Here is a 25,271-nt window from a genome sequence, read left to right as displayed (position 1 = left end):
CAGGTCATCTCCAAAACCAAGGTCTAGATTTTTTCCATATTATCTTCTGGGAATTTCATAGTTTGCATTTTATATTTAACTTTATGCCTATTTTGAGTTAATTGAAGGATGTGAGGGCTGTATATAAACTTTTTTTTTTTTTTTTGCATGTGGATGTCCAGTTTTCCAGCACCATTTGTTGACAAGACTATCTTTTCTCCATTGTATCCTTTAATCCTTTGTGAAATATCAGTTGACTATATTTATGTGGATCTATTTCTGGCCTATTCTGTTCCATTAAGCTGTTTGTCTATTCTGTCACCAGTATCACACTGTCTTGATTATTACATATTTATAGTAAGTCTTGAAGCCAAATAGTGTCTCTGTCCTCTTTGTTTCTCTTCAAAAACATGGAAACTAAAAACACAACAGCAAAATATAATCCACAGACCCACAGAAAGTCAAATAAGTAACTTGAAGAAAAAAATGTGGTAGAGTGATCAAATTAATGACCCTAGTAAATAGTCTTCTTCTCTCCATGCCTTTTGCCCTGTAACTTTGAAGTCCTTTCCACATTGATTTTGGTCTCAGCCACATGACTTGCTAAAGAGACATTTGCAAACTTGACCTACCTAGAGGCTTCAGTATTTTTGCTCTTTGCTGCCCCTCTGCCTTTGCCATGAGATTATGTCCAAGCAGTCTAACAACAGATATCCCAGACAGCCAACTGCTAGTCAACTCTCCAAATGACTGCAGACACATGAGCTCACCCAGTTGGGACCAGCTGAGTCCAGACTAGATTGACAGAACTACCTAGCTGACCTGTAGACTGGTGAGAAATAGTTGTTATTTTATTTTATTTATTTTTGAGTTGGAGTATCACTCTGTAGCCCAGGCTGGAGTGCAGTGGCACACTCATGGCCACTGCAGCCTCAACCTACTGGACTCAGGCGATCCTTCCACCTCAGTCTTCCAAGTAATTGGAACTACAGGTGTTTGCCATCATGCCTGGCTAATTTTTTGATTTATTGTAGAGATGAGGTTTTGCCACGTTGCCCAGGCTGGTCTCGAACCCTGGACGCAGGCAATTCTTTCACCTCGGCCTCCCCAAGTGCTAGGATTACAGGCTTGAGCCACCACGCCTGGTGAAATAGTTGCTATTGTAAGCCATTGCATTTTTAGGTGGTTTGCTACACAGCAGTGGCTGATAACACAAGCTTAAGAAAGCATCCCAGAACTTAGAGGAAATTTAAAAAAAAAAGAGAGAGAATGTGACAAGGAGGATATAAAAAGGAAGTCCAACATGTGGATAAGGGGTATTCCTGCAGAAGATGTGAGGATAAATCAAACAGAAGCAATCATCAGATACAAAGGAAAAAAAAATCAGACTAAAGAAAACCTCTGTATTCAGATCGAAAGTGTTCATCAAGTTTAAGACAGATTTTATTTTAAAAGACTTGTACTGTGCCGGGCTCGGCGGCTCAGCCTGTAATCCCGCGCCTTTGGAAGGCTGAGGTGAGTGGATTGCCTGAGCCCACGGGTTCGAGACCCGCCTGGGCAGCGAGACCTCATCTCTACAATAAATCAAAAAATCAGTTGGGAGTGGTAGCGCGCACCTGTAATTCTGGCTACTTGGAAGGCTGAGGCGGAAGGATTGCCGGAGCCCAGCAGGTCGAGGCTGCGGTGGCCAGGAGCGGCCACTGCACTCCAGTCTGGGCGACAGAGTGAGACTCCAACTCAAAAAAAAAAAAAAAGAAAAGACTTGTACCGTGATATTCACCCTGATTGATTTTTTAAAATATTGAGACAGCTTTGTATTCCTAGTATAAACACCACCTGGCTGTGATATGTTATTACTTTTATATATTTCTGGGCTCAACTTGCTAATATTTTGTTGAGAATTTTGGTATTCTATGTTTTTGAGGGACATTGGTCTATAGTTTTCTTTCTTCCTTTTTTTTTTTTTTTTTTTTTTTAAATATTTAAGATGGTTTATTCTCGGCCCAGTGTCCTGAGAGCATGTGCCTGCCATGGTTAAAGTGTAGCTTGGTTGTATATAATTTAGGAGGACAAAAGTTACAAGAAACCATAAATTAATACATGTGAGATTTATACTGCTTCAGTCCAGGAGACGAGATATTTCCAAGCAGGGGCTACAGGTTATAGGTGGATTCAAAGACTTTCTGACTGACAATTAGTCAGCTAGAGTTATCTAAGGAATTTGAAAACAGTAAAGGAAATGGGCAACTCAAGCTACAATAAGAGAACCAAGTTTCTTTCTTTTTTTTTTTTTTTTGAGTTGGAGTCTTACTCTGTCGCCCAGACTGCAGTACAGTGGCCGCTCTCGGCCACCGCAGCCTCGACCTGCTGGGCTCCAGCGATTCTTCCACCTCAGCCTTCCCAAGTAACCGGAATTACAGGCATGCGCTACCATGCCCGGCTGATTTTTTTATTTATTGTAGAGATGAGGTCTCGCTCCCCAGGCGGGTCTCAAACCCGCGGGCTCAGGCAATTCACTCACCTCAGCCTCCCAAAGGCGCAGGATTACAGTCTGAGCCACCGAGCCCGGCTGAGAACCAAGTTTCTTAATAGGCAGATATCGCTTTATGGGTATAGCAGACTTCAGAGAGAGCAGGCAAGTGTCTTAAAAGGTGCCAGAGTCCCCAAAAGTCAACTTTAGGGAGTCATAAAATACTTTGATCTTCCTTCTTTATTTGTTGCATGATGTTATGCCAGCACCAGGTTGGAAAGCAAATACTTTAAAAGTTAGGAATATGGCAAGGTAAAGAAAAAAAGGTCAGAATTTAGTTGTCATAGCCCCCTCGTGGCCAAAATTCTATGGAATGATTTGGGGACCAAAAAATAGCAGGAGTTCTCAAGCATTAGGAAGGAGCTAGAATTGTCTGTTTGGTAACAATAGTTTCAATACTAGTGATACTGGATCATGGCGGAAGGATATGGTTTGACCTGATTTTATAGCCAGTTGTTCAAGGGGTAAGAGAGTCAGATCTAGGGTTTAGTTTGAAAAAAAAAAAATCGTAAAGTAGACTGATTTTGCAAGGTACTATGATCTTGGTCTTAGTGTTCTCTCTCTCCCTCTCTTTTCTGGCATAGCATTTACAAGAGACGTATAATGACAACATAACGTTTAAGAAAGTTATAGGTAGAATTAGAAAGTAGTAAGTAACTTAATTAGCCAAAATTCTTTGCATACATTATCGTATTTTGGGATGAATTTCTTTGCATTTCATTATTCCTCCTGTCTGGAATTTCTCTAGGAGTTTCATATATTAAAAGCTGAGTTGGTGGCTGTGGAAGAGAAAACTTTGAGTCTAAGGCTGCGTAGTAAAGGATTTCATATGGGCCTGTCCCATTAAACAGCTGCATCCCATTTCAGGAGGTGGCATTGCACATAGGCTGACTTCTCTACAGATGATGCAGGCAAACAGATTTTTAATAAGAGACGCCTTTATGGTGACAGAAGAAAAACAAAGGTTACTTCAGGAGCAATTTATGGATAACTTTTCTAGAGTCTTGAATGCATCTTCAGATTGCAGTGGCAATCTGACAGATGCTTCTGGACTGTGTTTGAACCAGGCATATAAATCATTTAGCTCGAGTTCACAGGGCTTCAAGAAAAGCACAGGCTGAATTTCTAGTGATTCCAGGTCAGAAAATCTTAATAGAAACTTGAAAATGTTAGTTTGGAGATTTGTAGTCAGGAAAGAATTCAAAATGTAGTCCAGATTGTAGAAAATAATGAAAACTCAAGAAATAATGAACAAGAGAATCTAAAAACAGTTGTACTATAGTTTGTTTTGTAACATCATTTTCTCTCTCCAGTCCTCCATTTTTACCAAAGACAAATCATAGGACCAATCTATTTGCAAAATAAGTTTTCAGTCTTATTATACATAGCTTGATTATTTGCATAAAGTGCAGCAAAGAATAATTATTTGCCAATAGACTGCTTTCAAATTGGCTTTGTTGGAACTCTTTCCATAGGAATCTTAGATCGGATCTTTCTTTCTTTCTTTCTTTCTTTCTTTCCTTCTTTCCTTCTTTCCTTCTTTCCTTCTTTCCTTCTTTCCTTCTTTCCTTCTTTCCTTCTTTCTTTCTTTCTTTCTTTCTTTCTTTCTTTCTTTCTTTCTTTCTTTCTTTCTTTCTTTCTTTCTTTCTTTCTTTCTTTCTTTCTTTCTTTCAGTTGGAGTCTCACTCTGTCACCCAGACTGGAGTGCAGTGGCTGCTCCTGGCTACCGCAGCCTCGACCTGCTGGGCTCCAGCGATCCTTCAGCCTTCCAAGTAGCCGGAATTACAGGCATGAGCTACCACGCCCGGCTGTTTTGGTTTTTTTTTTTTAATTTATTGTAGAGATGAGGTCTTGCTGCCCAGGTGGGTCTCGAACCCGTGGGCTCAGGCAATCCACTCACCTCAGCCTCCCAAAGGCGCGGGATTACAGGCTGAGCCACCAAGCCCGGCTAGATCGGACCTTTTAAATGGCTCTCAAACCAAGGCAAGGATTGGAGCCTACAAATACCCATATGAATTGGGTTAATTCCTCTCTTTGAGGTCCCACATATCTTGAGGTTCCTGGGTCTGCTAGTGAGTAAACTTCTTTACCCACCACAGGTCAGGAACCATGTAAAGAAGCTATCAAGGCATGAGGTCAACCTTTCCTAGGGCTTTTTAATAAGCTCTCTATCTCACTCTCAGTTCCTCAAGGCAGTGTGCTCACATCTGGAAATGTCATTCCAGTCAAATCCTTAGTAAAATAGCCAATATTGGTAACTGTGTTCTGTTACAAAAGAAAACAGATTATTGTTGTACTTATGCAAATATCTATATTGCCATAAATCAATACTCACAAGTAGCTTTCAAATTCTGGAAAAATAGGGTAGAGAGAAATGCTTCAAATTTTGTTCACAAGAACATACTTTATTCAATTGTCTAAAGCTGTAAATAGCTCAAAAGAAAAAAGTCTTCTTGATTCTGAAAAAAAAAAAAATCAGCAATGTTAAATATTGTTTCAGTCTTCTATTAGTTTGGTCCATGCAATTAATTCTTGTTCTGTTCCACACTGGGCTAGCAATCCTTATAAACACAGAAGTTCTTTAATAAGAGTTCCAGAAGTTTCTTTTTATCCTAATCCAATGACACAGTCTCTTAAAGTTATTAGAAACCTGTACTGAAGAGCACCTGTCAGTTTTATAGCTGATTATAGACTGCTTTTTTTTTTTGAAAGGGATTAAAGTAAAACAATAATTATGGATGAGAAAAGTCTTAAATTCGGTCAAAGACACAATTGACAAAGATATTTGGTTATGTTTGTGGTGCATAACAATTTAACATAACTATAACTATTATTGATAACATACTTCTACATACCAGAATTACAGGGACTGCATACAATTTTGCATTCATAACACGTATAGATGTAACTTAAAGAAAGTTAAGCATCTTTTTATATATGACAATGCTTCCTGTATGATTCCAATGTATTAAATAAGATGGCTATGTCTCTCTTGAACTTCAGGAGCTCTAAATCTAATTAAGATTTTTTAAAAGTCAGAAAGACTGAATTTAGAAACTGAAATTTTGGTTTTGGAAAGTTTGTCAAATATCAACGGTTTCAAAACATTTGATATCACAACACAAGATCACAGGTCACTGTAAAGTCATTCATTTAGCCTCAGTGATAATTCAAAGATTTTAAAAAGTGAAACCCTTATTCTTTGATAGAGGAGAATCATTTCCTGAAGCAGTAATAACTTAGAAAGACAGCTTGGTGCCAACTAAATCTATCTCTCCCATAAATTTTTTTTTACTTGCAGTTTATTCAAAAGGTAAGCAGAAATATTTTATTATTTCATCAAATTACCTGAAAATCTTGTTCAAAACAGAAAGCCAAATTCTATCTTTGTATGACTGTATTATTAACATCAAGGCTAATTTAAAAAAACCTTATAAACAAAACTATTTATTTATTATTTATTAATTATTTTTATTTATTTATTTATTTTTTTGAGTTGGAGTCTCAGTCTGTCACTCAGACTGGAGTGCAGTGGCACGCTCCCGGCCACTGCAGCCTTGACCTGCTGGGCTCCGGCGATCCTTCCGCCTCAGTCTTCCTGGTAGCTGAAACTACAGGTGCGCGCTACCATGCCTGGCTAATTTTTGATTTATTGTAGAGATGAGGTCTCGCCAAGTTGCCCAGGCAGATCTCGAACCCGCAGGCTCAGGCAATCCACACACCTCGGCCTCCCAAAGTGCTGGGATTACAGGTTGAGCCACCGAGCCCAGCCTTATTAATTATTTTAAACAATTATTATAAAGATGTGGGGTACAATTCAGGGTTAGGTATACAAATGTTGATTATGCAGGTACCCTTGTTGATGAGGTGTGCTACTCCCTCCCCTAGCAGTTTCCCTCAACTGCCAATCTCCCACCCCAGACAGTTTCCCACTACTGCCAATCCCTTTCTTATAGTATTATAATTGTTCAAGGTCTGCTTATGAGGGAGAAAATATGGTACTCTGTTCTTTGCTTCTGTGATAGCTCATTGAGTATGATCGACTCTAAATCCATCCAAGTTGCTGCGAAGTCCATATTTGTCCTTCTTTATGGCTGTGTAATATTCCATTGTGTGTATGTACCACATTTTTTTATCCAGTCCAGCTTCAATGGGCAGCACAGTTGGTTCCATGTTTTTGCTATTGTGAATAAACCTGCAACAAACATATGTGTGCAGGTATCTTTTTGTAGAATGATTTGAGTTCTTCCGGGTATACTCTCAATAGGGGAGTTGCTGGGTCATATGGAAGGTCAATTTCTTGTTCTTTCAGAAGTTGCCATACTGTCTTCCAAAGAGGTTGCACTAGTTTGCATTCCTACTAGCAGTGTAGAAGTGTTTCTTTTTCTCCACATTCGTGCCAGCATTTGTTGTTGTTTGTTTTATTAATGATGGTCATTCTTACTGGGGTTAGGTGGTATATCAATATGGTTTTGATTTGCATTTCTCTAAGTTTGACCATAAGATAAGATTTTCATAAACCTTTTAAAACCCTCTGCACTTTTTATTAAAGAGAAATAAAAATGCTCTAAAAAAAACCCCTGTTATTTTGAGATAGGGGCTAGATTCTGGCCAACAATCAATATACTTTTGATGTTAATGTTTTATTTGTAGACAAACTCTGAATTAATTCTCTCAAAATCAGTCCTTACAATCCCACACATCCACCTCTTCTGTAATAGTTCCTGTGCCTAGAGAGATTGAGTAACTTTAATTTCTGGTCCTATGTCTCATAAAGTCAGTCCATTTTGATTGTCACCTTCTCCTGGGCCTGAAAATGAGATTGTTGTGTTTAACAGGAGTCACTATCTTTTTCAGACCCAAAAGCCAAAGCCCTGTAACTTAGCACAGGATTAGTTAATAAGACATTTATTAAATGTGTAAAAAAAGGCTCAGAACCCTTGATCAAGACAGAATCACAGATCATTATAAAATAATAGTGATCCATTTGATAAAAGTAATAATCAAAAACTTTAAAAGTAATGTAGTTTTCTTGTAATAGTAATGCTGAATTCATTAAATGAGATACGAAATATTCTCTCCTCTTCTATTTTCTGGAAGAGATTGTGTAGAATTGGTATTATTTTCTTCCTTAAATGCATGTGTTTTAATCTTTCTATTATATTCTTTCTTACATGTCAAGGGTTCAGAGTGAGTAAAAAACAAGATCAATCTTCTTTCTTTCTTTTGTTTTTTGTTTTTTTTTGAGTTGGTGTCTCACTCTTGCCTGGAGTGCAGTGGAACGATCATGGCTCACTGTAGCCTCAACTTCTGGGGCTCACTCGATCCTTCTTCCTTAGCCTTTCTGGTAGCTGGGACTACAGGCACATGCCGCCATGCCTATCTTATGTTGATATGTTACCTAGGTTGGTCTTGAACTCCTGAGCCCAAGCAATCCTCTTGCCTCAGATTTCCAAAGTGCTGAGATTACCACATTGTACAGACTTTTTTCTTTATAAGAGGCAGCTTAAAACGACTTGACCAAAAAAGATTTAAGATAAAGAATGGGCAACACATCAGGCTAATATACACAAAAAATACAGCAAGAATTGCATTATTATACAAAGTAGAATTGAATGGTAGAAGATATGCTTATCATAAACCTTTTTTCTGTGTTGAACAGCAGAGCATCAAAATACAAAAACGGACAACTTCATAGGAGCGTGGATATTTAATATGCCTCTGAATATTTGACAGAACAAATAGACAAGAAATGTTGAGGATATGGAACAGGATATGGTCGGCAGAATTCTTCCTAGAGGACCAGAGAGTAAATATTTTAGGCATTATGGGCCACACAGGTCTCTGTCAAACATCCTTCTTTGTTTTCTTACAATCTTTTACAAATGTGAACACCTTCTTAGTTCATATACAAAAACAAGCCACGGACTGGATTTGACTTCCAGGTCATAGTTTGCCAACCCGTGAAGCAAAGCTTTCAAACAATATATTGAATAAAGCAACATCATGAATTTGAAAGGTAGATGTCAAACTTCGTAAATTTTTTCCCTATGTTTATACAACACAAGCTGTTTCGGTTACAAGTTTAAAAACCATCTCAGATCATTTTAAAAAGTAGAGGAGTCATTGTTAAGACACACAGTGTTATCTTCCAGAGCCCATAGTCCATCTTGCTTTAGGTTCCAGCCCTGGTACCAGTGGCTGTAACCAAAGGAACAGGGTACTCCTCTCCCCAACCCTGTGAATGGAAAAAAGGCCTTGTCAGAGAAGCAAGTAGTGACCTGAGCAGATATGTGGAAACTGTCCATGACATGACAGCCTACAGAGAACAGTGTGCCTGTGCACACGCACATGCGTATGCTCACACACTGCTCATCCATCCATGGATGGCATCTCCTAACACAGTGCATCTTGCCCATTGTTTCCAATTGTGGGTTATAACCTATTAATGGGTAATAAAATCAATTTATATTTTATACAGAAATATATATTAGTCTAAAAGTTTATGAAACACTGAATTCCTGTGTGTAGCCACAACTGCACTCATCCCTCATCCCAAAGGAGGGGATCCCAGATCCTTTCCAACTGCAGAGATGGAGCCCACGATTTCCAGGGGTGACTGTCCCTTCCCCTTTGTGGTCGACCTTGATTTGTACCATCCTGCATCGTAGGAACTAAGTTAGCAATTAACTTATCCCTTTACCACACATGTCAAAAAAGGGGGTTTCTTGTGGCAGGAAAGAGTTTTATTTATTTATTTTAGCATTGAAACCTATTATGTCATTGTAATAATATTTGGCTTATAGTGGAATTTTGGACATTGAGAAACTTATGTATGACAAAAAATTAAAATTTTATACCTTATATTTTTCTAACACAGTAATGTGAAGCAGTCACCGACAACACTGGGCTTTAATGGTCTAACTTTGTGAAGTTTTGATAGTAAGGTTGTTGTAGCTTAGTAACACGAATGGGAGATCATTTATCTTTTTCTGTGTTTTGCATGATTTTAAGTAACATTAGCATCATCAACTACTTGAAAGTCTAGAAGGACTCAGCTACAGAGCTATCTGGTTATGTGCTTGTCTCATTGGCAGATTTTTTTTTTCAATGAAAATTTCAACTCTTCCAAGGTTATTGATCTCTTCAGTTTTGCTATTTCTTTTTGCATTAATTTTGGTCATTGCTATGTTTCTATAGAATCACTTATTTAGTTCATCTTTTCAAATATATTAACATTAATTTGTAGATGACATTTTTATACTTAATAACTCTCTTCTGTATCTGTTTGTCTCTTTTCTAATATTCATTTTTTTCCTTAATTATACTTGTCAAAGGTGTATCTATTTTGTTGTTTTTTGTTTTCAGAGAAACAGTTCTTATATTTACTTAATGATATTGTCTTTGCATTTTAAAATTTATTTTAGCCCTTATCTTTCTCAATTTCTTCCTTTTGTTTTCCTTTAAATTTTTTTTTTTGATTGCTTCTTTTCTAATTTCTTTGGGAAAATTCTTGATTTATTTATTTTGACTTTTTCCTAATTAAAATTAATTCAGTTAATGAATTTTCTTAAAGACAGTTTTGGTCTTATTCCATAATTGGAATATTTTTAAATGTTTATTGATTGTTTTTGATTCAAACATTTATCTTCAATTTCTTTTTTTTTTTTTTTGAGTTGGAGTCTCACTCTGTCGCACAGGCTGGAGTGCAGTGGCACTGGCCACCCCAGCATCGATGTTCCGCCTCAGCCTTCCAAGTAGCTGGAACTACAAGCGTGTGCTACATCCAGCTAACTTTTTATTTTTTATTGTAGAAACGGGGTCTTGCCAAGTTGCCCAGCCTGGTCTCAAACCCATGGACTCAGGCAATCCACTCGCCTCAGCCTCCCAACATGCTGGGATTACAGGCTGAGCCACTGAACCCAGCCTATCTTTAATTTCTAATATTATTGTATTATGATAGTAGAATGTGGCCTATATAATTTTGGCTTTTTAAAATTAAATTAAGTTGAAGTTTTTATTTCTGATTAATATAAGGTAGATTTTGTGACTAGTTTAGGAGAACTTTCTGGAGATATCCAGTCAGTTTAGAATCCTTTTCTTTGAGAAGTGCTCCCTCCAGTATCAGGGTGGCTTTCTGTAGTATGTCAAATTGCTTTCCACTCCCACAATAGGTAACTGGACAAAGAAATACCTGACCCAAGTTGAGCCAGTCAGGTTTTTTTTTTTTCTCTCAAGAATTGGTGCTGGATGCAGATCTTTGTTGGTTGTTCCAACTGAGAAGCTGTGGGGGAAGCTGCATTCTACCTATAGAGGTAGGGAGAGAGAGAGAAGAGAAGGAGGAGGTAGAGTGGCAGAGAGAGAGAGACAGAGAGAGAGAGAGAGAGAGAGAGAGAGAGAGAGAGAGAGAGAGAGAGAGAGAGCGAGCTGCATTACTGGTTTCTTTTTTTTTTTTGAGTTGGAGTCTCACTCTGTCACCCAGACTGGAGTGCAGTGGCCACTCCTAGCCACGGCAGCCTCGACCTGCTGGGCTCCGGCGGTCCTTCCGCCTCAGCCTTCCAAGTAGCTGGAACTACAGGCGTGTACTACCACACCCAGCTAATTTTTTGATTTATTGTAGAGATGAGGTCTTGCCAAGTTGCCCAAGCGGGTCTCAAACCCTCAGGCTCAGGCAATCCACTCACCTCAGCCTCCCAAAGGCGCGGGATTACAGGCTGAGCCACCGAGCCCGGCTGGGAGGGGAATTGTTAATACCTGACTTGACTAAGTTACACCAGACAGTTGTCTAGAATAGCTGCACAAACCCACACTTTCACTGAGGCCCACTGGCTTTTCAATGTCTCTCAGCATTCTCAACTTTCTATTTTATGCCATTCTAGCAAATATGAAAGGACATATTTTTGTTGTTTTAGTTTCTGTCACTCTGACAGTTGCTGTCACTCTGACTGAGATTGAGCATGTCCTCATGTGCTTATCAGTCTTTTGGGCTTTCTCTTCTTGAATTACCTGCTTTGATTTTGTTGCAGTTGTTTGGGTTTGCACCACTCCGCTGTCCCTCTTTTTTGTTTTTCAATTGGAGTTCCTACATTTTTAAAAATTTCCCTGTGTACTCTAGATATTAGTCCACATTTGACTTACGAAACTACAAATATCCTCTCCCAATCTGATCTCTCTCTTGTTTTTCCTCATGTTCTCTCATTCTCCTTGAGGTGAGAGAATTCAAATCACCACACCCAGAGCCTGTGCCAGTCAACTATTCAGCGATAACACAAGGAAAACCTGACTCCATGCACCATGAACATGCACCACTCTGCCACAGGTGTCTGCTCTGCGGCCATCTGGCTTCACAGTAATAACTTCTAAGAATACTCCCTCACGCTCCTAACCCCCACACCCCACAACCGTTAACCTACAGATGATGTTGACACCAATGAGGTCATGGGGGAGGAAAACTCTCATGTGGAGTATGTTGGGGGTGGCGGAGGATTTGGAGGTGGGGCAGCAAGCATGATACTTCACTAGGCTTCCAAATAAAAAGATTTTAAGAAAGGTAGAAGTTGGTACAGAGAGTTGGTTTATAGCAAAAGACTTTCAGGGAAGATGTGGCATTGAGGGCTACGGAGGATCTCCCATCATAGGAAGGGCAGCTGATAATCTGTTATGTCAGCAAAGGAGGCCCTTGGGACATTTGGGAGCAGTGTTGGATCAGAGCCTCCTTAAATGAAAACTCTAACTCAGATATCAAAGCCCTGAGTAAAATGGACCATCAAAATGACAGATTCCAGACCAAGGTGGCTTGGCTAGAAACAGAAAAAAACAGAGCCAAGTATTTGAAAATGCTGAGAACCAATTTCATAATCACACTAAGTTGCAATAACCAAATTCTTTGCTTTGCTCCCAACCCCAAGGCTAAGACTTAAACCTTTGAGTTGGGGTCTGGCCATTGCAATGGGGTGGGGTGGGGAGGGGGATCCTTGGTAGAAACCTTAAATATTAGAAAATCCCAACTCCTAGGACAGACAGGCCCCAGGTCTTCCTGGAGCACTATTCTCCATGCACCACTGCTGAGCATATGAGGAGAGGAGACCTTAGGAAACCTCTTTGGATGATAGGATTGAAATACAGTTGGGAGGCCAAGGCGAGTGGATTGCTTGAGCCCACGGGTTCAAGACCAACGCCGGCAAGTTGGCAAGATCTCGTCTCTACAACAAAAAAATTAAAAATTAGCAAGGAGTGGTAGCACACGCCTGTAGTTCCGGCTACTTGGAAGGCTGAGGTAGAAGGATTGCCAGAGCCCAGTAGGTCGATATTGGGGTGGCCATGAGCGTGCCACTGCACTCCAGCCAGGGCGACAGAGTGTGACTCAAAAAAAAAAAAAGAAATACAGCATAAGTGGACCCTTTTCCAACCTGCTCAGTCTATTTTTCCTATCTATAACCTGAGACAAAAAGATTTTTGTGGGAAGTAGAGTTCAGTTCACCCTTTCTGTCAAAAAACTAGACAAGGCATGGTCCAGCTCCAAGTTGTGTCACTATCTCGGACAGTTATTCATTCTGTCTATTCAAGCCTGGTCCAACATGACAAGATAATAATACCTGTATTGGGTTTTGGTGAATAAAGTGACCAGAAATAACACCTCCAGGAGCCTACTTAGGTTCCAAGGAGTTATGCCACCAGGAAAACGAGTCTGATAGGTAGAAAATGTGGCTGGACTTGAACAACCTTTTAAAGTTTATAGTATACCTATCTGAAAGTGAGAACTGAACATTGATTTTAATGTAACTTCATTATATTCTCCATTCCATATGTATTGGGGACTGTTTTTGGACCTTCTAATCCTTTCTACTGATTTATGTGTAACATATTATTTTATTTATTGACATTTTAAATACTTTAAAATATCTGGTTGGTCCAGCCCTTCTTATTTACTCTTCATTTTCAGAATTTTACTGGCAAATTTTACTTTATGCTTATATACAAAGTTTAGACTACACTTTTCTAACTTAAACATCCATTTAAAAATCTTATTGACTATATTACGTTTATGGATAAGCTTAGGGGGATTTGATATCATTGTGATATTGAGTCTTCTTAGCTAAGAACATGGTGTACCTTTCTTCTTGAACAGTTTTTCTGTTGTGTCCAAGAGTAAATTATAACATTTTCTTTATGGAAACTGCATAGCTATGAATAAATTTATTTATAGCTATTTTATTTTTTGAGATATCTTTTTTCTATTATATTTTGCAATTGGCTATGATTAGTACACATATTTTTCACTGGATTCTTGAGTGGGACATATCTGAGCTAAACTGTTGGCTGGCTAACATCCTATGATTATTGCTATTTTTTTTTTCTGTAGGTTTCCTAGGCAGTCAGTATGCAGCTCTCTTGCAAATTTCTCTCTTAACTGCTCAGTTCTAAAATTCCTTAGCAAGGTCACAGATGGTGTTCCTCTCTGCTGGTATTTTAGTCAAATCAAGGTTTTTGTTTATGCTTTTGTTCTGGAGGCCAAATAGTGGAGATATTTTTGGGTAAAATTGGAGTTTGATCTCATCAAGCCTCCAAACTGAGCACTTGGGACGCCAGCCAGCGGTGCTGTTATCTGTTCTGAGGATCCCACCGGTGTGGGTCATTGTGCAAGTCTGTGAAAGTTGCTAAGGCCATATTTTCATACCCTCTTGTGAACTGAGACAACTTTGCAGTGCTCACAGTATAAAAAGCGCCGTGCTTTTATCACAGTAATTGATTAGAAATGGTTAGAACAGCAATGGACTTTTGACTACATATGTAGTCTACAACTTTCATTTCACAGACAAGGAAGACCATGTCGAAGAGACATATAGTTTATAGTTAAAAAGCGAGGATTTAAAACTGAAGTCTTCAGATGCCAGGGCTGGTGCTCTCTCTTCTAACTTAAACTCTCTTCTCCCCTTTAACATATAACATCAACATTTCAGAGAAGGCTGCTCTAAACACTCTTTGTTTCCCATTATAAGTACCAGAGAGCAAAACATCTGGTCAACTACAAGATGTCATCATTGATAAGTCAGGCCAAGTGGCTGTGCTTGACTTCTCTTTGTCTAATCTGGACTTTTTGCAAATCTAGCATTTCTCAGAATGTAGTCCAGAAATCCCTGTGAGATCACAGACCTTTTAAAAAACTTTGCATGGTCAAAACTTTTTTTTTTTTTTGAGACAATGTCTCACTCTGTTGCCCAGGCCTGGGTGCAGTTGCATGATCACGGCTCACAGGACCCTCCACCTCCTGGGCTTAAGTGATCCTCCTGCCTCAACCTCCCAAATAGTTGGGACTACAAGTATGCACCACCATGTCCTGCTTATTTTTTGTAGAGATGGAGTCTTTCTACATTGTGCAGGCTGGTCTCTAACTCCTGACCTCAAGCAATCTTCCTACCTTAGCCTTTCAAGTTGCTGAGATTACAGTCATGAGCCACTGAGCATAAAACTGGCATAAAACTATTTTTATAGTAATATTAAAACAGTATTTGCCTTCTGTGCTCTCATTTGCTTAGGAATGTTTTCTGGAATTTTCCAAGAAGGTAGGTTTAGGACATAAAGATCAGCCTTTTCAGAGATTAACTAAGATTGTCCTCACTGCTTCTACTGAGTTCTTATTATTAGCTATACTTGTTATATTCTCTTCAACTTCATTATTGTTCAAAAATTGCTATTTTGAAATTCTTAAGTTTGCCCTGGGCCTACATAGAAACATAAGAAGTAAGCTTATTTTGTTGTCTTTATTTGCAGTCATATTTTTATTTTATTTTATTGAGTTGGGAGTCTCACTCTGTTACCCAGGCTGGAGTACAGTGGCATGCTCACAGCCACTGCAGCCTCGATGTGCTGGGCTCAGGTGATCCTTCCATCTCAGCCTTCCAAATAGCTGGAACTACAGGCACACGCCACCACACCCGACTAATTTTTATAATTATTTATTTATTTATTTATTTATTTATTTATTTATTGTAGAGATGAGGTCTCACCAAGTTGCCCAGGCTGGTCTCGAACCCATGGACTCAGGCGATCCTCTCACCTCAGCCTCCCAAAGTGCTGAGATTATAGGTGTAAGCCACCGTGCCTATCCTGCAGTCATATTTTTAAAAAATAAATGTTATTGTGTATTTTGAAGTTTACATGATATTATAGAATATATAGACAGTAAAATAGATCCTATAAAGAAACATTTACCTATTTATCATCTCACAGTTATTAGCTAAAATCTACATATTCAACAAAAATTCCTAATACAATGCAATTTTATTAGCTTTTGTCCTCATGTTTGTACATTGGATTTCTTGTCTGGTTCTCCTAAATATCTGCTATTTTGTATCCTTTAGCTTACATTTCCTTCCCCTCCACACCTGGTAACCAGTGTTTCATTCTCTATCTCTGTGTACTTCTGCTCTCTTTTTAAAATATTCCACAAAGAAGTGAGATCATGTAATATTTTTCTGTGTCTGGCCTATTTCACTTAGCATGATGTCCCCCAGGTTCATTCATCTCGTGGTAAATGGCAGGATTGCTTCTTCTTAAAGACTGAATAATATTCCACTGGAATATTCCACATTTTCTTTGTCCATTCATCCATCAATAGGCATGTAGGTTGTGTCCATACCTTGGCACTGTGAATAATGCTTGGTTTTACTGATTTTTTTAAAACATGTTTTTTCTGTTCTCTATTTATTTCTCTTCTGATCTTTGTTATTTCCTTCCTTATGCTGACTTTGGATTTAGTTTGTTCTTTTTATGGCCCCTTGAGGTGTAATGTTAGACTATTTATTTGGGTTATTATTTTTTAAGTGTAGGCAGTTATTTCGATAACATTCTTTCTTAGAACTATTTTTGCTGAATCCTATAGGTTTTGATATGTTGCATTTCCATTGTCATTTGCCTCAATATATTTTTAATTGCCCTTTTGATTTCTTCTTTGACCCATTGGTTGTTTTCCTGATTTTGTTAAGTTGTCTACCTGTATTTTCTTGTGTCTCACTGAGTTTCTTTAAGATCATTATAGCCATGTGTCGCTTAACAACAAAGTTGTGTTCTGAGAAATGTGTCATTAGGCAGTTTGTCATTGTATAAACATTATAGACCTAGATGGTATAGCCAATTATACACCGAGGCTATTTGGTATGGCCTATTCAGCTGCAAACCTGGCCAGCAAGTCACCTTATTGAATACTGCAGGAAATCATAACACAATGATAAATATTTGTATATCTAAACATAGAAAAGATACAGTGAAAAAACAGTACAAAGAAAAAAATGGTACACCTGTGTAGGGCACTTACTATGAATGGAGTTTGCAGGACTGGAAGAGTGTCCTGGATGAGTCAGTCAGTGAATGGTAAGTCAATGTGAAGGCCTAGGGTATTACTGAACACTACTAGAGAATTGACAAACACTCAATTCTTAGGCTACATTAAGTTTACAAAAAAATTCTTTCTTCAACAATAAATTAACCTTAGCTTACCATAACATGTTTACTGTGTAAACTGTTTAACTCTTTAACATTTTGGACTTTTATGTGACAACACCTAGCTTAAAACACAAACATATTATACAGTTGCACAAAAATAATTTCTTTCTTTATATCCTTATCCTATAAACTTTCTAATATTATTTTTCTTTTTTTTACCTTTTAGAGTTTTTGTTAAAAACTACGATATAAACACACACATTAACCTAAGCCTACACAGCGTCAGGATCATCAATATCACTGTCTTTCATCGCCATACCTTGTCTGGGTTGTCTCCTGAAGTATCTGCCTGAAGCTTTTCTTGAGGAAGTATCACTTTTTCAGAAATATATCTATAGTGGCTTGCTTGTTTGTTTGCTTTTTCCATGATAGATTTGCTTGGTGATATCACTCCAAGAACCAAACAAGGTTCTCGGTGCAGTTGCAGACATTGTAATCCATCCAGCATTGCATCAGTATCTTCTTAGTGTCTTCTTCAGTTGTAGCAATAGCTTGGGCAAAGGTCCTTTTTAGGTTTTAGGCCTTAAAAGTTGCTATAACTTATTGTTCCATTGCAGGGAGAAACATCACTTTGATGTAGGAATGAAGATCACCAATAAAAGAAGGATATATGGATGACTTAAAGTCTTTTTTTAAATTTTTAAATCTATTTTAAAGACGGGGGTAAAATTCAAGGTTAGGTATGCAAATGTTCATTATGCAGGTACCCTTGTTGATGAGGTATGCCCCCCCTCCCTGGCAGTTTCCCTCAATTGCCAAGCCCCCCCCACCCCCGGCAGGTTCCCACTGCTGCCAATCCCTTTCTTATAGTATTATGATAATTGCTCAAGGTCTGCTTATGAGTGAGAACATATGGTACTCTGTTCTTTGTTTCTGTGATAGATCACTGAGTATGATAGACTCTAAATTTATTCAAGTTACTGCAAAGTCCATATGTTTGTCCTTCTTTATGGTTACATAATACTCCATTGTGTATATGTACCAAATTTTTAAATTCAGTCCGGTTTCGATGGGCAGTACAGTTGATTCCATGTTTTTGCTATTGTGAATAGGGAGCAATAAACATGCGTGTGGAGGTATCTTTTTTGTAGAATGATTTTGTGTTCCTCCAGATATATTCCCACTAGGGGATTGCTGGGTCATATGGAAGGCCAATTTTTAGTTCTTTCAGAAATCGCCACACTGTTTTCCAAAGAGATTGCACTAGTTTGCATTCCCACCAGCAGTATAGAAGTGTACCTTTTTCTCTGCATCCTCACCAGCATCTGTTGTTGCTTGTTTTATTAATGATGGTCATTCTCACGGGGGTTAGGTGGTATCTCAATGTGGTTTTGATTTGCATTTATCTGATGATGAGTGAGGCTGAGCACTTTTTCATGTGTCTGTTGGCTGCCCACATATCTTCTTTTAAGAAGTGTATATTCATGTCTATTGTCCACTTTTTAATGAGGCTGTTTTGATTTTTTCCTTTCTGTGCGTTTGAGTTCCTTATAGATCCTAGTTGTTAGGCCTTTGTCAGATATCCAGCTGGTAAATATTTTTTCCCATTCTGTGGACTGTCTCCCAGCTCTCTCTCTCTCCTTTTTTTTTTTTTTTTTTTTAAAGCAGGATTTATTGAGAGGAAAGAAAAGTTCCCACAGTGGGAGAGGACCTGAGGGGGTTGCCCTCCCCCTCTCTTGATGGTTTCTTTTGCTTGAAAGGTATGTTATTCTCCAAACACTACTTTTCCACTTAACTGGCAAAGAAATTAAGGAGGGCTTCTTGGAAAGTGTGTTGGATCATCCATGACTTATTGTTCCTGTAGTAAACTAACAGTGTGTGCATATTGATATGTTTGAAGATTGTGGGGCTCTTACTGTCTCAGATCACAAAGGGTTTCAGTTTGTGGACTACAGCATTGCACTCAAGCAAGACTACTGTGCTGTTCTTAAAAGTCTTGAAACCTGGCATTGTCTTAGCCTCCTTACAGATGAAATCCCCATCCATTTTCAGAATAGCAAGGTTTCATCCATATTCAAGATTTGTTCTGGCAAGTAATTTTCCTTCACACTCAGCTTATCTGGAGTTTTCAAAATTTTTTTAGATGACTTCACATCAGCACCTGCAGACTCACCACTTACTTTCACATTGTGTAATGAGTAATGATTCTTGATGATTCTTGAATTTAATCTACCTAGAACTAAGAGTGCATGCAACATTGTAGCTGGGTCCAGCCTTTCCTTCGACATTAACAAACACATTTTTTTATTTGGTCGTGATTGTCATGGTGCTGAGAAGGATACATTTTTGTATCTGGTCTTCAATCTAGGTCATTAGAAGTTTCCCTATATCTGATATAGGCCTTTCTCGAATTTCCATTAGTTTCATTGCCTTTAGTAAAGCAGATTCTTTAACAGCTTCTGTCACTTTGTTCTTGTCTTTCAAGATCCTAATTACGGTGAAATGAGCATTCCTGACTGGTGAGCAATAATCATTATTGATTTTCCACCTTTGTAGTCCTTAATAATTTTAATTTTTGTTTCCAGGTCAATCGCTCAACATGGCCTCTTACTGGTAGCATAAGTTAAGTTTTTTTTTACAAAGTAAGCAGAAGGAGTACACTCTAAAATAGCAGTAAAAAGTATTAGTATAATAAATACATAAACCAGTAACATAGTTGTTTATCATCATTAACTATTATGTACTATATTATATTTATTGTATGTGCTATACTTTTATATAACTGACAGTACAGTAGGTTTGTTTTTTTATTTTTTAATTTTTTTTTAATATTTTGAGTTGGAGTCTCACTCCGTCACCCAGACAAAAGTGCAGTGGCCCACTCACGGCCACCCCAGCATCAACCTGCTGGACTCCGGCGATCCTTCCACCTCAGCCTTCCAAGTAGTTGAAACTACAGGCATGCACTACCACGCCCGGTTAATTTTTATTTTATTGTAGAGACAAGGTCTTGCCAAGTTGCCTGGGTTGGTCTCGAACCTGCAGTCTCAGGCAATCCACTCGCCTCTACCTCCCAAAGTGCTGGGATTACAGGCTGAGCCACTAAGCTTGGCCAGTAAGTTTGTTTATAGCAGCATCACTACTAATATGTGAGTAATGCATTGCACTTCAATGTTACAATGGCTACAACATCACTAGGCAATAGGAATTTTTCAACTCCATTATAATCTTACAGGATCGCCATTGTATGTGTAGTCTCTTGTTGACTAAAACATCCTTATCCATTTTCTTAGGTTCAGTTACTGGAGAAGTATTGTATTCTTTTGGTGGTGTCTTATTTCCTTACTTTTTCATGTTCCTTGTTCCCCCGTGTTGGATCTGTGTATCTGGTGAAACAGTTATCTCTTACAATTTTGTAGAATGACTTCTGTAGGGAGACTTTCACCTAGAGATAGGTCCTGGGGTATTGGCTGGTTGTAGGTATTGGCTGGCATAGGATGTTTGGCTCTGTTTCTGTGTAGGTGCAATAGTATAGTCTCCATGCAGTTTCTTCAGCTATAATCAACTTCAGTGATGACTGCAGGTATCTCAGTGGCCTAGGTTGTAAGAGTTTGTTGCAGAGATAGTAGCAAGGTAGATTGCCCTGAGTCGGTTCACATGCCGAGAGGGCACAACCACTCAACTATCTTGATATGGCATTCCTGGGGGCAGGGCACCATGCTTGTTTGGGTGTTAGGGGGCACACTATACTGTCAGTTCAGCTTGGCTTCTCCACTGGATCAGACCACTTGATCCTTTGGGGTCAGAGCATTGCATGAACTTGGATGCTGGAGTCACAGCTGTTGTCCTGGGCTTAGGCTCTGAGTAGGTGTGTGGGGGGGGGAGTATAGCAGCCACTGGGATGGAGAGGCTAGAGTGTCTCCCAGGCAGCTTGCTCCCAGTGTGGTGAGCTGCAGCAGCTCAGCGAGGGCTGGGAAATGAAGCACTAACAGGTATGAGTGAGGTACAATGAGAGTAAAACCTGAGGGATGGAGGTGCAGGCACTATTAGCCCCCAGAGCCAGACACACTCCAGCAGCACTCTGGTTTCAAGATGGCATGGTGCAGTAGTGGCTTGGGTCATGAGGGGCATGCAATGTGGCCCCTTCTCTGGAGTATTGATGCTGTGTGAACTCCAGGCCACTTCCTAAACTAGGCTCAGGATCTGTGAGGACTGCTGGATTCCTCAGTAGGAATGGGGGCTTCTGGGAGCCTCCTGCTTACCTTCTCTCTTCAGGGAGAAGTCGCCTCTTTGTTCTGAGCTGATTCCGACTGGGTGGCAGAGGGAGGGTGATTTGTTTCCTTCTCTGTGTAGCCAGCCTGAGAGTCTGTGGTCCATGAGGTTTCTGCCACCTTCTTGTTGTGTTCCAGCTCTCTCCTTTAGCCACTCTGGTCCAAATGTAGTTGTTTGTTTATTGTTTTGTTTCTTTTTGGTGGGTGAGATTAGCCTTAGGAGCATGTAGTTGGCCATCTTACCATGTTTCTTTACAATTATATTAAAAAACCTGTTTTAGCTCCTCTCAAATTAGAAATTTTGTCTAAGACTTCCTATTTTAACATTTGCTAATATTTTATTCTAAAATAAAATGTATCTCTAATATACTTTTTCTTATTTTTGAGAGTGAACTGTTGATTTTCTCTATGCAGAGATTCACCAGCTACGCATAAAGATAACTTCTCTGATTCAGAAGGGAGGAAGCTTCCCAAAAAACTAAGGTGGAATTGTGAATAAGAAATAGAAATATGGTAAAAGTTACCTTTTCTTGGCTGTATACATGCCGATAATTTATTATTGTTTTTGAGAGTATTATAGTATACAACTTCCAGTTTCCGGTCCAGCATGTAAGAAGCTTAGAAGTCAATACTCTGTCCTAACAAGTAAAAAGCTGAACAAACTGAAAAATCAGCAATTCTTGTTATATCTATCAGTAAAATGAGGTCACAAGGCAAACTACTGATTTACAAAGCTATGATTCATATTCTAAGCGCAGGAACACTTGCCATTGTAAGCAGAGAGATGAGAAGCATAAGAAAGAACCAGAAAGAAATGCTAGAGGGAAAAAAAATTGTAATAGAAATAAAAAATGCCGGTAAGGCTGGTGGCTCAGCCTGTAATCCCAACACTTTGGGAAGCCAAGACAAGTGGATTGCCTGAACCCGTGGGTTCGAGACCAGCCTGTGCAACTTGGCAAGACCTCATTGCTACAATAAAAAAAAATTTAGCCGGGCATGGTAGCACGTGCCTGTAGTTCCAGCTACTTAGAAGGTTGAGGCAGAAGTATCTTCAGAGCCCAGCAGGTCGATGCTGGGGTGGCCGTGAGTTTGCCACTGCACTCCAGCCTGGGTGTCAGAGTAAGACTCCAACTCAAAAAAAAAAAAAAAGAAAGAAAATATGCCTTCAATGGGCTTATTAGTAGACTAACACAGCTGATAAAAGAATCTGTGAGTTTAAGGATATAACAATAGAAACCTCCAAAACTAAAAAGCAAAGAGAAAAAAAACCACCAAAAAAACCCAGAATATTCAAGAACTTTGGGACAACAACAGAAGGTATAATACATACATAATAAGAGTAGAAGAAAAAGAAAGAAGAGAGAGGAAGAAATCCCAGAAGCATTATTTTAAGCAATAATGACTGAGAATTGTCCCAAATTAATGTCAGACACCAAGCCACAGATCCAGGAGGCTCAGAGAATGCAAAACAGGATAAATGTTCCCTCCATCCCTCCCGAAAGAAAGAAAGAAAAACAACCTTCCACTATACCTAGGCATATCATAGAAAATCCGAGGTAAAGAAAAAATTCTGAAAAAAGTCATAGGGAAAAATACCTTATCTAGAGAGGAGCAAAGAAAAGCATTACATCTGTATTCTTTTCAGAAATCATGCAAGCAAGAAAGAAGTGGAGTGAAATATTTAAAGTACTGAGAGGAAAAAAAACACCAACCTAGAATTCTCCATCTTATACAATTATCTTTTAAAAGTGACGAAATAAAAAACATTCTCAACCAAACAAAAATTGAGGTAATTTGTTGCCAGTAGACCCAGCTTTGCAAGAAATAGTAAAAGAAGTTTTTAAGGAGAGGAAAAATTATATAAATTAGAACCTTGGATCTACATAAAAAAGAAAGGCCAAGTGCGGTGGCTCAAGCCTATAATCCCAGCACTTTGGGAGACCGAGGTGAGAGGATTACCTGAGCCCGCAGGTTCAAGATCAGCCTGGGCAACTTGGCAAGACCTCATCTCTACAATAAATCAAAAAGTAAACTGGGCATGGTGGTGCATGCCTGTGGTTCCAGCTACTTGGAAGACTTGGAAGGATTGCCAGAGCCCAGTGGGTCGACGCTGGGGTGGCCGTGAACAAGCCACTGCATTCCAGCCTGGACTACAGAATGAGAATCCAACTCAAAGAGAGAGAGGGAGGGAGGAAAGGAGGGGAAGGGAGAAAGAGAGAGAAAGGGAGGGAGGGAGGGAGGAGGAGGGAGGAGAGAGAAAGGAAGGAAGGAAGGAAGGAAGGAAGGAAGAAAGAAAGAAAGAAAGAAAGAAAGAAAGAAAGAAAGAAAGAAAGAAAGAAAGAAAGAAAGAAAGAAAGAAAGAAAGAATGACCAGGCACAGTAACTCACACCTGTAATCCCAGCACTTAGGAAGGCTGAGGCAGGAAGACTGTTTGAACCCAGGAGTTTGAGTTCAGCTTGGGTCACATAGTGAGACTCTGTCTCTACAAAACATGCAAAAATTAGCCAGGCATGGTGGCGCACACCTGTAGTCCCAGCTACTCAAGAAGCTGAGGTAGGAGGCCATTGCACTTGAGTCCAGGAGTTCAAGGCTGCAGTGAGCTATGATCATGCCCATTATACTCCAGCAGCCTGGGCGACAAAGCAAGACTCTGTCTCTAAAACTGGTAACAGTTTGATCAGATAACAGTAATAATGAATTCAACTATAGATTCATATGTAAGCTTGTATATCAGTGAAATTAATGACAGCAGTGATACGAGAGATGGGAGGCAGGATTAGAAGTATTTTGTTTTTGTAGGATACTTGTACCACTTGTGAAGTGGTACAGTGTTATTCGACAGTGAAATCACAAATACCAGGGTAACAACTTTAAAAAAAATTATAAAGAAGTATTATTAATGTGCTCGAAAAGGAGAGAAAAAGGGATAATATAAAATGCTAAATGAAAATCTCAAAAGGCAGAAAAAGAGTAGTGGGGAAAAACATATGACAAGATTAGAAAAGATGAACCAATATGGTTAGATAGCAATTCAGAGAAATCAATAATCACTCTAAATGATACTGGTCAGCAAACACCAATTGAAAGATGAAGATTGCGAAAGTGGATCAATAACATGACTCAATTATACATTGTCTACAAGATACCCACTTTAAATTATAAGACATATGTAGATTAAAAGTAAAGAGATGGAGAAGGACATACCATGATAACACCAATTGAAAGAAAGTTGGAGTAGCTACATCAATTTCAGACATAGCAGACTTCAGAGCAAGGAAAGTTATCAAGTATAAAGGGGGCAGTACATAATGACAGAAGGGTCAATTCTCCAAGGAGACATAATAATCCTTAATGTGTATGCATCTAACAATAAAGCATCAAAATATGTGAGGCAAAAACTGATAGAACTGCAAGGAGAAATTGATGAATCCACTGTTATTCAGGAAGACTTCAATGCCTTTCTGTCACATATGGACATATCCATCAGGCAGAATATTAGTAAGGACATCATTTAACTCAACAGCACCATCAGTCAACTGGATATGAGATCCATAGACTATAGCAGGTTACACTTTCCTGTCGGGCTCACGTGGAACACTCATCAAGATAGAATCACATTCTGGGCCATAAAACACACCTTAACAAATTTTAAAGTATAGAAATCACAGAACATCTGCTCTCATACCCCAAACTAGAAAATCAATAGCAGAAAGAGAACTGGAAAATCCCAGATACACACAGATTAAATAACACTCTTTGACCATAATATGTGGGTCAACTGGAAATCTTAAGAACAATTTTAAAATATTTTGAATTAAATGAAATGTAACTTAGCAAAATTTGTGCTATGCAACAAAAGTAGTGCTTAGGGAGAAATTTATAGCATTGAATGCATACATTAGAAAAGAGAAAACATTTGAAATCAATAATCACTAATTCCACCTTTTCTTAGGAAACCAGAAAGAGAAGAGCAAATTAAATCTAAGGTAAACAGAAGGAAAAAAAAAGAAAAATTAGAGAAGAAATCAATAGAGAAAATCAACAAATC

Source organism: Carlito syrichta, unplaced genomic scaffold (assembly GCF_000164805.1).
Source record: "Carlito syrichta isolate Samal-C Ts95f unplaced genomic scaffold, Tarsius_syrichta-2.0.1 Scaffold301626, whole genome shotgun sequence".
NCBI lineage: Eukaryota > Metazoa > Chordata > Mammalia > Primates > Tarsiidae > Carlito > Carlito syrichta.
The sequence above is the reverse complement of the archived record's forward strand: the minus strand, read 5'-3'. Positions refer to the sequence as shown.